Source organism: Neomonachus schauinslandi, chromosome 5, assembly GCF_002201575.2.
Source record: "Neomonachus schauinslandi chromosome 5, ASM220157v2, whole genome shotgun sequence".
NCBI classification, from domain to species: domain Eukaryota; kingdom Metazoa; phylum Chordata; class Mammalia; order Carnivora; family Phocidae; genus Neomonachus; species Neomonachus schauinslandi.
The window spans coordinates 104,641,724-104,651,715 of NC_058407.1; the positions used below are offsets into that span (position 1 = coordinate 104,641,724).

The 9,992-nt window shown below is 36.1% G+C and overlaps 1 non-coding gene across 1 annotated transcript; it reads left to right on the forward strand.

Annotated features, from left to right (window-relative positions):
- The first annotated feature begins 1,234 nt into the window (after nucleotides 1-1,234).
- On the forward strand, nucleotides 1,235-1,341 carry LOC123324935. The gene has a single exon (XR_006540113.1). It is a non-coding gene; the product is annotated as a U6 spliceosomal RNA (small nuclear RNA).
- The last annotated feature ends 8,651 nt before the right edge of the window (nucleotides 1,342-9,992 follow it).

Genomic DNA, 9,992 nt, shown 5'->3' on the forward strand with positions numbered 1-9,992 from the left:
CCTCTATATTGTTTTCCAAAGAGGCTGCACCAGTTTGCATTCCCAGCAACAGTGTAAGAGGGTTCCCCTTTCTCCACATCTTTGCCAACTCCATTGTTTCTGTGTCATTAATTGTAGCCATTCTGACAGGTATGAGGTGATATTTCATTGTAGTTCCATTTGTATTTCCCTGATGATGAGTGATGTTGAGCATTTTCATATGTCTGTTAGCCATCTGTATGTCTTCTTTGGAAAAATGTCTCTTCATGTCTTTTGCCCATTTCTTAACTGGATTATTTGTTTTGGGGGATCATAAAATATTTTACAGTCACATAAATGATAAAGCCACCTAAACTCATAGGAAAGCCATCATGTGTTCTGTAAAATCCTCCTTAGTATCTAATTAGAATTCACAGTGTTGCTAAATATTATGAATTTGGGAGCACACTCTCATTCTTTCCTGTTGTTTGCATTAGTCAAGAATATCTAATACTTAACCTCTAAGGATCATGAGAGTTCTAAGGATTAGGGTAAGGTATCTAAGAAAATGCACAAATGCACTCACAGATTGTATTAAGTAATTGTAGGGGTGTTTTTTTTTCTATTTTTTCCTGGTAACCCTGGAATCATAACACTATGAAGTTGCATAGGAAGTTTATCAAAGATGGTCTCAGAGGTTAGAAAGGCCAAAAATAGAAATGTTAATGAAATGACTGAAATTACAATGTAAAATGAATCTTAATTTTCAAGACTTTTAAATCCTATTGTCAAATTATACAACTTTCTTAGTAATAAAAATGTAATTTTTTTGGAATTATAGATTGGTAGAGGATAATTTTGCCAACCTATTTTGAACTACAGCTATGCACAGTGGCAGTATCATAGCCAATGAGGTTTATCTGAGGTTCAATTATTGCTAATTGAACTACATTACATAAAACCATATTATATTAAATGGTACTATTTTAAGTGAGTTGGACTGTTTGTTAATTGTTATTTGGGTGACTCTGGAAAACTAAAAATTAATGAGCTTAATAAAAATTTGATTATGTATCCTTGCTATAAAGAGTTACAAGTTTTCTTTTTAAGAAATGTTTAAAAACCATGAACAAAATGAAAAGGCAACCATATAATTGAAGAAAATATTTGCAAACCATATATATAATAAGTGGTTAACAACCAAAATACGTAAATAACTCACACAACTCAATAGAAAAAAAAGCAAAAATGACCTAATTAAAAAATGGGTAGAGGTGTACTCACTTCAGTAGTATCTATATTAAAGTTGAAATGATACAGAGAAGATTAGCATGGCCCTTGTGCAAGGATGACATGCAAATACATGAAGCATTCCATATTTTAAAAAGAAAAAAATTGGGCACAGAACCTTAATAGACATTTTTCCAAAGAAGATATATAAATAACCAACAGGTACATGCAAAGGTGCTCAACATTGCTAATCATCAGGGAAGTGCAATTCAAAACCACAATGAGATATAACCTACTGCCTGTTAGAATGGCTTATAATATAAAAAAGACAAGACCATAATAAATATTGCCAAGACTGTGGAGAAAAGGGGATCCTTGTGCACTGTTGATGGGAATGTAAATTTGTGTGGGTATTATGGAAAATATTACAGAGGTTCCTCAAAAATTTTAAAATAAGACTACCATATGATTCAACAATTTCACTTTAGAATATTTATATGAGGGAAACAAAATCACTATCTTGAAAAGATATTGTCACCCCCATGTTTATTGCAGCATTATTTACAATAGCCAAAACATGGAAACAACTTGAGTGTCCAACAGTGGATGAATGGATAAGGAAAATGTGATATATAAAAGATTATAGATAATATATCAATTGATATAATTTTATATAATGTATATAAATATATATAGTTAATATAGTATATAATGTATACATACATAATATATATACACATGTTTATACAAGTATATGTATATATAATGTATACAATTTATATATTATATATGTAACATATATAATGTATATAATTTATATAATGAAATATCATTCAGCCATAAAAATGAAAGAAACCCTGCCATTTGCAACAACACGGGTGTGCTTTGAGAACATTATTCTATGTGAAATAAGTCAGGCAGAGAAAGACAAATACTGTGTGATCTAACTTATATGTAGAACCTAGAACAATGAATTCATAGGTACAGAGTACAGATTGGTGGTTGCCAGAGGAAGAGGGTAGGAGGTAAGTGATATGGGTGAAGGGAATTAAGAGTTACAAACTTCCAGTTGTAAAATAAATAAGTCATGGGGAGGTAATGTTCAGTGGCAAGAGATATGGAAGGAAGGCATCCAGAGTAGATGAGCCAGTACCAGCCAAGACATGTGGGGTTCAGGGAGAGAGAAGAGGTCACATTGGGAGGGTAGATTGTAGAGTTGTCAATAAGGCTGAAGATAAAATGTAGGAATAGACATAAGGAACTCACATTCTTACCTAAGGGAGCTAGACTTTTTCAAAAGGCCAGATAGAAAAGGTGGTGGTTTTCTTATAACCAGTCAGCTCCTTTTTAAGTGTGAGAAAGATCTGAACAAAAGCAATGAGAATAACCATTCAGTCCTTTCCTCACTTACAACACATAATTTTTGAGAGGGAAAAATTGATCCCACATATGTGATTCAATGGACCAGGGGTACAAATTCTAGCTATGACTACTTAAAGAAAAGAAAAGAAGCAATGTTTGCTACTATCTTTGTAGTCATGTTTTTTTTTTTTTATTTTAATTTATTTGACAGAGCGGGAGAGACAGCGAGAGAGGGAACATAAGCGGGGGGAGCAGGAGAGGGAGAAGCAGGCTCCCCGCTGAGCAGGGAGCCTGATGTGGGGCTCAATCCCAGGACCCTGAGATCAGGACCCGAGCCGAAGGCAGATGCCCAACCAACTGAGCCACCCAGGTGCCCCTGTAGTCATGTTTTAATATAAATACGTGGACAAGGATTATAATATAATACATAAAAGTAAAAATAGATATATCTTTTGTTATGATTTATTTCCCTATAATTTTACCTAAAGATATCATATCTAAAAGATGGTCAATTTTTACTGACATATAGAAATTAAGAATAAGAAAAAACAACACTAAAAGAGACATTACAATAACTTGAAGTGTTTTTTACAGCTGCCAATATCATACCATTTCTTCACAAAATTCCTTTTATTTATGTGCTAGGCAATAACCTCAGGAACAATTAGGGAAGTATGTTTCTTTGAGCTGGATAATTAAATGCCAAGAAAACTCACCACTCAATATGTAATTCACTCAAAATCTTGTTGTTTGAAGGAGTCAATGTTCATACATAGGATGGATTGAATTCCTAACAATATCTGGCATGAGCAGTGGACTTGGCCCTCACTATAATAACATTACATTCATGGTTGGAATGACAGCTAAATGGATGGATGGAGTTTGTCTAACAGGCAGATTCATGACTACAGCATAATGAATGAGAGTGTTATAACCTCTGGTCACATACACCCTGGCCTGTTGCTCCTTACAAGCTATATCAGGGGGTATAGAGTAAATTCCTATTGTCAGATCTAATGGCGAAAGATTCTGGCTTCTAACTTACTGGGAGAACAAAGTAGAATTTCCATTCCAATAATTTGGATCAAAACCCTTCTGATCACCCTGGTCAATTTGTTGTGTCACTTAATTAAACCCAAAACATTGCAAATTGTGTAAGTGAACAAAAGAAAGACTTTCTTCAACCTTGAAAACCAGTTCTTAAGACAAATATCTTATTAAATTAGTTAAGTTCTAGGACATGCATTACAGGAGGTTTTCTCTAGGACTTTTTCATGGGTTAAATATGGATTAAAGTAAATGGCAAACAGAGTCACAATTAAGAGTTAAAAGAGAAAATGAAATGCAAGAGCAAATTCATACAAAATGTTAAAAAGCAGAATTCCCACCACAGATTCTCTCTCTTTCTCTCTCTCTATTATATACACACACACATACACACATCAAATATCTGGGAAAGGGATTAGCAAAATAGCTGTATTATTTTAATTTTTCCCTAAACTTGAAAAGTTAGATATATAAGTTTTCTGAGTTGAAGGTCTTTGGGTATTGACAGGAAATACTATTGATTGATTTTTTTAGTTTGAAAATGTGGGTCTTTTTCCAGTACATCTCTTTCCTTTACTCCAATAAATACAATCTTTAGCAAAGCCTAGAATGAATAAAAAGAGAACTACAATGATGTGGCATTTGTTGATGGCTACTCATCAAACTTACGTGTATCTAAAATTAATACTTGAAAAAAAATTAAATTAAATTAATACTTGTTCACAATAATGAAATGCCCTTGTCACTCACACACTGTTATGATTTAGGCTACCCTATGTTTCAAACTTCCATAGGGAGAATTATAACTGAGCTCATATTTGCAAATATTTGCAGGTGTCTGCTGTTAATCTGCACAGAATGAATAGTTCTACACTACCCTGAAATTTTCATTCTCTCAGTTTTGAAAACATGATGATCTGCCTGAAGAGAGTAGATGTTGCCCGGTAAAATGTATTTATTAAGGAAATGCTCATAAACTCTATGGGGAGGTAGATAGCACACTTTTAAGGAGACTAACAGATTAGGATACATGGCTCTGCAGCAGAACACAGTGTGCACTCTGTATTTAAAGCACTGAAACCATATTTTGGGCATTTTTTTTTAGATTAATATGCAAGAGCTTCACTGTTTGGAATCATTCAGGAAACATTATACAAATCGTTGGCAGTTGAAAAATGAACATGAGAATTTTAGCATCCTGCAGGTTGCTCTATAACACATGCTATGGAAAAAAGCTACAGTTAAACACAAAAGAGGGAAGGGGGCAACTTCTACTGATTCTGTTCCAATAAGTTAAAATTACTAAACGTGTAGATTCAGTAAAGTGTGTATGAAAAGTAATCGCTACATAGGTATAGAAACAGAAAAATTATACCTGTATTTTTGCTTCAGTTAGTAAACTTAGAGCATCTTAAAACATTTTAAGGCATTTATACCTGATTACATTTGGGGGAAATTTTACAACTAATGGTATAGAAGGAATTACACACATTGTTTATTAATATCTTCTGCAAAGATTTATTCACTAGGAATCAATTTTTATTTTTATTATTTTTTTAATTTTTAAAATTTTATTATGTTATGTTAGTCACCATACAATACATCATTAGTTTTTGATGTGGTGATCCACGATCCATTGTTTTCGTATAACACCCAGTGCTCCATGCAGTGCATGCTCTATTAATACCCATCACCAGGCTAACCCCTCCTCCCATCCCCCTCCCCTCTAAAACCCTGTTTGTTTCTCAGAGTCCATAGTCTCTCATGGTTCATCTCTCCCTCTGATTTCCCCCCTTCATTTTTCCTTTCCTTCTCCTAATGTTCTCCATACTATTCCTATGTTCCACAAATAAGTGAAACCATATGATAATTGACTTTCTCCGCTTGACTTATTTCACTTAGCATAATCTCCTCCAGTCCCATCCATGTTGATGTAAAAGTTGGGTATTCATCCTTTCTGATGGCTGAGTAATATTCCCATTGCTGCTATGAACATTGGGGTGCATATGGCCCTTCTTTTCACTACATCTGTGTCTTTGGGGTAAATACCCAGGAGTGCAATTGCTGGGTCATAGGGTAGCTCTATTTTTAATTTCTTGAGGAACATCCACACTGTTTTCCAAAGTGGCTGTACCAACTTGCATTCCCACCAACAGTGTAAGAGGGTTCCCCTTTCTCCACAACCTCTCCAACATTTGTTGTTTCTTTCCCTGTCCATTTTTGCCATTCTAACTGGTGTAAGGTGGTATCTCAATGTGGTTTTGATTTGAATTTCCTTGATGACTAATGATGATGAACATTTTTTCACGCGTCTGTTAGCCATTTGTATGTCTTCTTTGGAGAAGTGTCTGTTCATGTCTTCTGCCCATTTTTTGACTTGATTATTTGTTTTTTGGGTATTGAGTTTGAGAAGTTCTTTATAGATCTTGGATACCAGCCCTTTATCTGTAGTGTCATTTGCAAATATCTTCTCCCATTCTGTGGGTTGCTCTTAGTTTTGTTGACTGTTTCCTTTGCTGTGCAGAAGCTTTTTATCTTGATGAAGTCCCAAAAGTATATTTTTGCTTTTTCACTAGCTTTTGGAGATGTATCTTGAAAGAAGTTGCTGTGGCTGATGTCAAAGAGGTTACTGCCTATGTTCTCCTCTAGGATTTTAATGGATTCCTGTCTCACATTGAGGTCTTTCATCCACTTTGAGTTTATCTTTGTGAATGGTGTTAGAGAATGGTCCAGTTTCATTCTTCTGCATGTAGCTGTCCAATTTTCCCAGCACCATTTATTGAAGAGACTGTCTGTTTCCCATTGCCTATTTTTTCCCTGCCTTGTTGAAGATTATTTGACCATATATCTGGGTTCTCTATCCTGTTCCATTGGTCTATATGTCTGTTTTTGTGCCAGTACCATGCTGTCTTGGTGATCACAGCTTTGTAATAGAGCTTGAAATCAAACAACGTGATGCCCCCAGCTTTGATTTTCTTTTTCAACATTTGCTTGGCAATTCAGGGTCTTTTCTGATTCCATACAAATTTTAGGATTGTTTGTTCCAGCACTTTGAAAAATGTCATTGGAATTTTGATCGGGATGGCATTGAAGGTATAGATTGCTCTGGGTAGCATAGACATTTAACAATGTTTATTCTTCCGATCCATGAGCATGGAATGTTTTTCCATCCTTTTGTGTCTTCTTCAATTTCTTTCATGAGTGTTCTGTGGTTCCTAGAGTATAGATCCTTTACCTCTTTGGTTAGGTTTATTCCGAGATATATTATGGTTTTTGATGTAATTGTAAATGGAATCATTCTCTAATTTCTCTTTCTACAGTTGCATTGTTAGTGTATAAGAAAGTAACTGATTTCTGTGCATTGATTTTGTATCCTGCCACATTACTGAATTGCTGTATGAATTCTAGTAATTTGGGGTGGAGTCTTTTAGGTTTTCCACATAAAGTATCATGTCGTCTGCGAAAAGAGAGAGTTTGACTTCTTCTTTGCCAATTTGAATATATTTTATTCCTTTTTGTTGTCTAATTGCTGTTGCTACAACTTCTAGTACTATGTTGAACAATAGTGGCGAGAGTGAGCATCGTTGACGTGTTCTTGATCTTAAGGGAAAGGCTCTCAGCTTTTCCCCACTGAGGATGATATTCACTGTGGGTTTTTCATAGATGGATTTTATGAACGTGAGGAATATTCCCTCTATCCTTATACTCTGAAGAGTTTTAATCAGGAAAGGATGCTGTATTTTGTCAAGTGCTTTTTCTGCATCAATTGAGAGGACCATATGGTTCTTCTCTCTCCTCTTACTAATGTGTTCTATCACATTGATTGATTTGCGAATGTTGAACCACCCTTGCATCCTGGGGTTAAATCCCACTTGGTCGTGGTGGATGATCCTTATAATGTATTGTTGGATCCTACTAGCTAGGATTTTGTTGAGGATTTTGGAATCCATATTCGTCAGGGATATTGGTCTGAAATTCTCCTTTTTGATGGGGTCTTTGCCTGGTTTGGGGATTAAGGTAATGCTAGCCTCATAGAATGAGTGTGGAAGCTTTCCTTCTTTTTCTATTTTTTGAAACAGCTTCAGAAGAATAGGTATTATTTCTTCTTTGAATGTTTGGTAGAATTCCCCAGGGAATCCATCAGGCCCTGGACTCTTGTTTTTTGGGAGGTTTTTGATCACTGCTTCAATCTCGTTACTGGTTATCGGCCTCTTTAGGTTGTCAATTTCTTCCTGTTTCAGTCTTGGCAGTTTATAAGTTTCCAGAAAGGCATCCATTTCATCCAGATTGCTCAGTTTATTGGCATATAGTTGTTGATAATAATTTCTAATAATTGTGTCTATTTCCTTGGTGTTAGTCGTGATCTCTCCCCTTTCATTCATAATTTTATTAATTTGGGTCCTTTCTCTTTTCTTTTGGATAAGTCTGGCCAGTGGTTTATTGATCTTATTTATTCTTTCAGAGAACAAGCTTCTAGTTGCGTTGATCTGATCTACTGTGTTTCTGGTTTCTAATTCATTGATCTCTGCTCTAATCTTAATTATTTCTCTTCTAATGCTTGGCCTAGGCATCGTTTGTTGCTTTTTCTCTAGTTCTTTAAGGTGTAGAGTTCGTTGGTGAATTCAGAATTTTTTTATTTTTTTGAGTGAGACTTGGATGGCTATATATTTCCTCCTTAGGACCTTCTTTGCAGTATCCTATAGGTTTTGGACTGATGTGTTTTTGTTCTCATTGGTTTCCATGAATTGCTTAAATTCTTCTTTGATTTCCTGGTTGACCCAAACATTGTTGAGCAGAGTGGTCTTTAGCTTCCAAGTGTTTGAATTTCTGCCAAATTTTTCTTGTGATTGAGTTCCACTTTCAAAGCATTGTGGTCTGAGAATATGCAGGGAATAATCTCAATATTTTGGTATCAGGTGAGACCTGATCTGTGGCCCAATATGTGGTCTATTCTGGAGAAAGTTCCATGTGCATTCGAGAAGAATGAGTATTCTGTTGTTTTAGGGTGGAATGTTCTCTATATATCTATGAGGTCCAGCTGGTCCAGTGTGTCATTCAAAGCTCTTGTTTCTTTGTTGATTTTCTGCTTAGATGATCTGTCCATTGCTGAGAGTGGAGTATTGAGGTCTCCTACAATGAACATATTGCTATCAATATGACTCTTTATTTTGGTTAACAGTTGGCTTATGTAGATGGCTGCTCCCCTGTTGGGGGCATAGATATTTACAATTGTTAGATCTTCTTGTTGGATAAACCCTTTAAGAATGATATAGTGTCCTTCTGTGTCTCTAACTACAGTCTTTAGTTTAAAATCTAATTTGTCTGATATAAGAATTGCTACCCCAGCTTTCTTTTGAGGTCCATTGGCATGGAAGATGGATCTCCAACCCTTCACTTTCAGTCTGGATGTATCTTTAGGTTCAAAATGAGTCTCTTGTAGACAACACATGGGTGGGTCCTGTCTTTTTATCCAATCTGCAACCCTGTGCCGTTTTATGAGACCATTTAGGCCATTCATGTTGAGAGTGATTATTGAAAGATATGAATTAATTTTCATCATGTTGCCTGTGAAAATGTTTTTAAAGATTGTCCCTGTAAATTTCTGTTGTATATCACTCTTGGGGTGATAGAACCCCCATTAATATTTCTTTCTAGAACCCCCCTTAATATTTCTTGCAAGGCTGGCTTAGTGCTCACATATTCTTTCAGTTTCTGCTGGTCTTGGAAGCTCTGCATCTCTCCATCCATTCTAAATAACAGCCTTGCTGGATAAAGTATTCTTGGCTGCATGTTCTTCTCATTTAGTACCCTGCATATGTCTTGCCAGGCCTTTCTGGCTTGCCAGGTCTCTGTGGATAGGTCTGATGTTATTCTGATGTTCCTCCCTCTGTATGTAAGGAATCTCTTCCCCCTAATGGCCCTTAAGATGGTTTCCCTGATTCTAAGATTTGCGAGTTTTACTATTACATGCCAGGGTGTTGGCCTGTTTTCCTTGATCTTGGGAGGGGTCCTCTCTGCCTCTAGGACACGAATGTTTGTTTCATTCCCCTGATTAGGGAAGTTCTCAGGTAGGATTTGCTCAAATATATCTTCTAGTCTTCTCTCTCTCTCCACTCCCTCAGGAATTCCAATAATACTGACATTGGAATGTTTCATGGTGTTACTTATTTCTCTGATTCTATTTTCATGGATTCTGAGTTGTTTTTCCCTGGACTCCTCTTTTCCCTTTTTATCTATTAAAATGTCTTCCAGGGCGCCTGGGTGGCTCAGTTGGTTAAGCAACTGCCTTCGGCTCAGGTCATGATCCTGGAGTCCCTGGATCGAGTCCTGCTTCAGGCTCCCTGCTCGGCAGGGAGCCTGCTTCTGCCTCTGACCCTCCCCCCTCTCATGTGCTC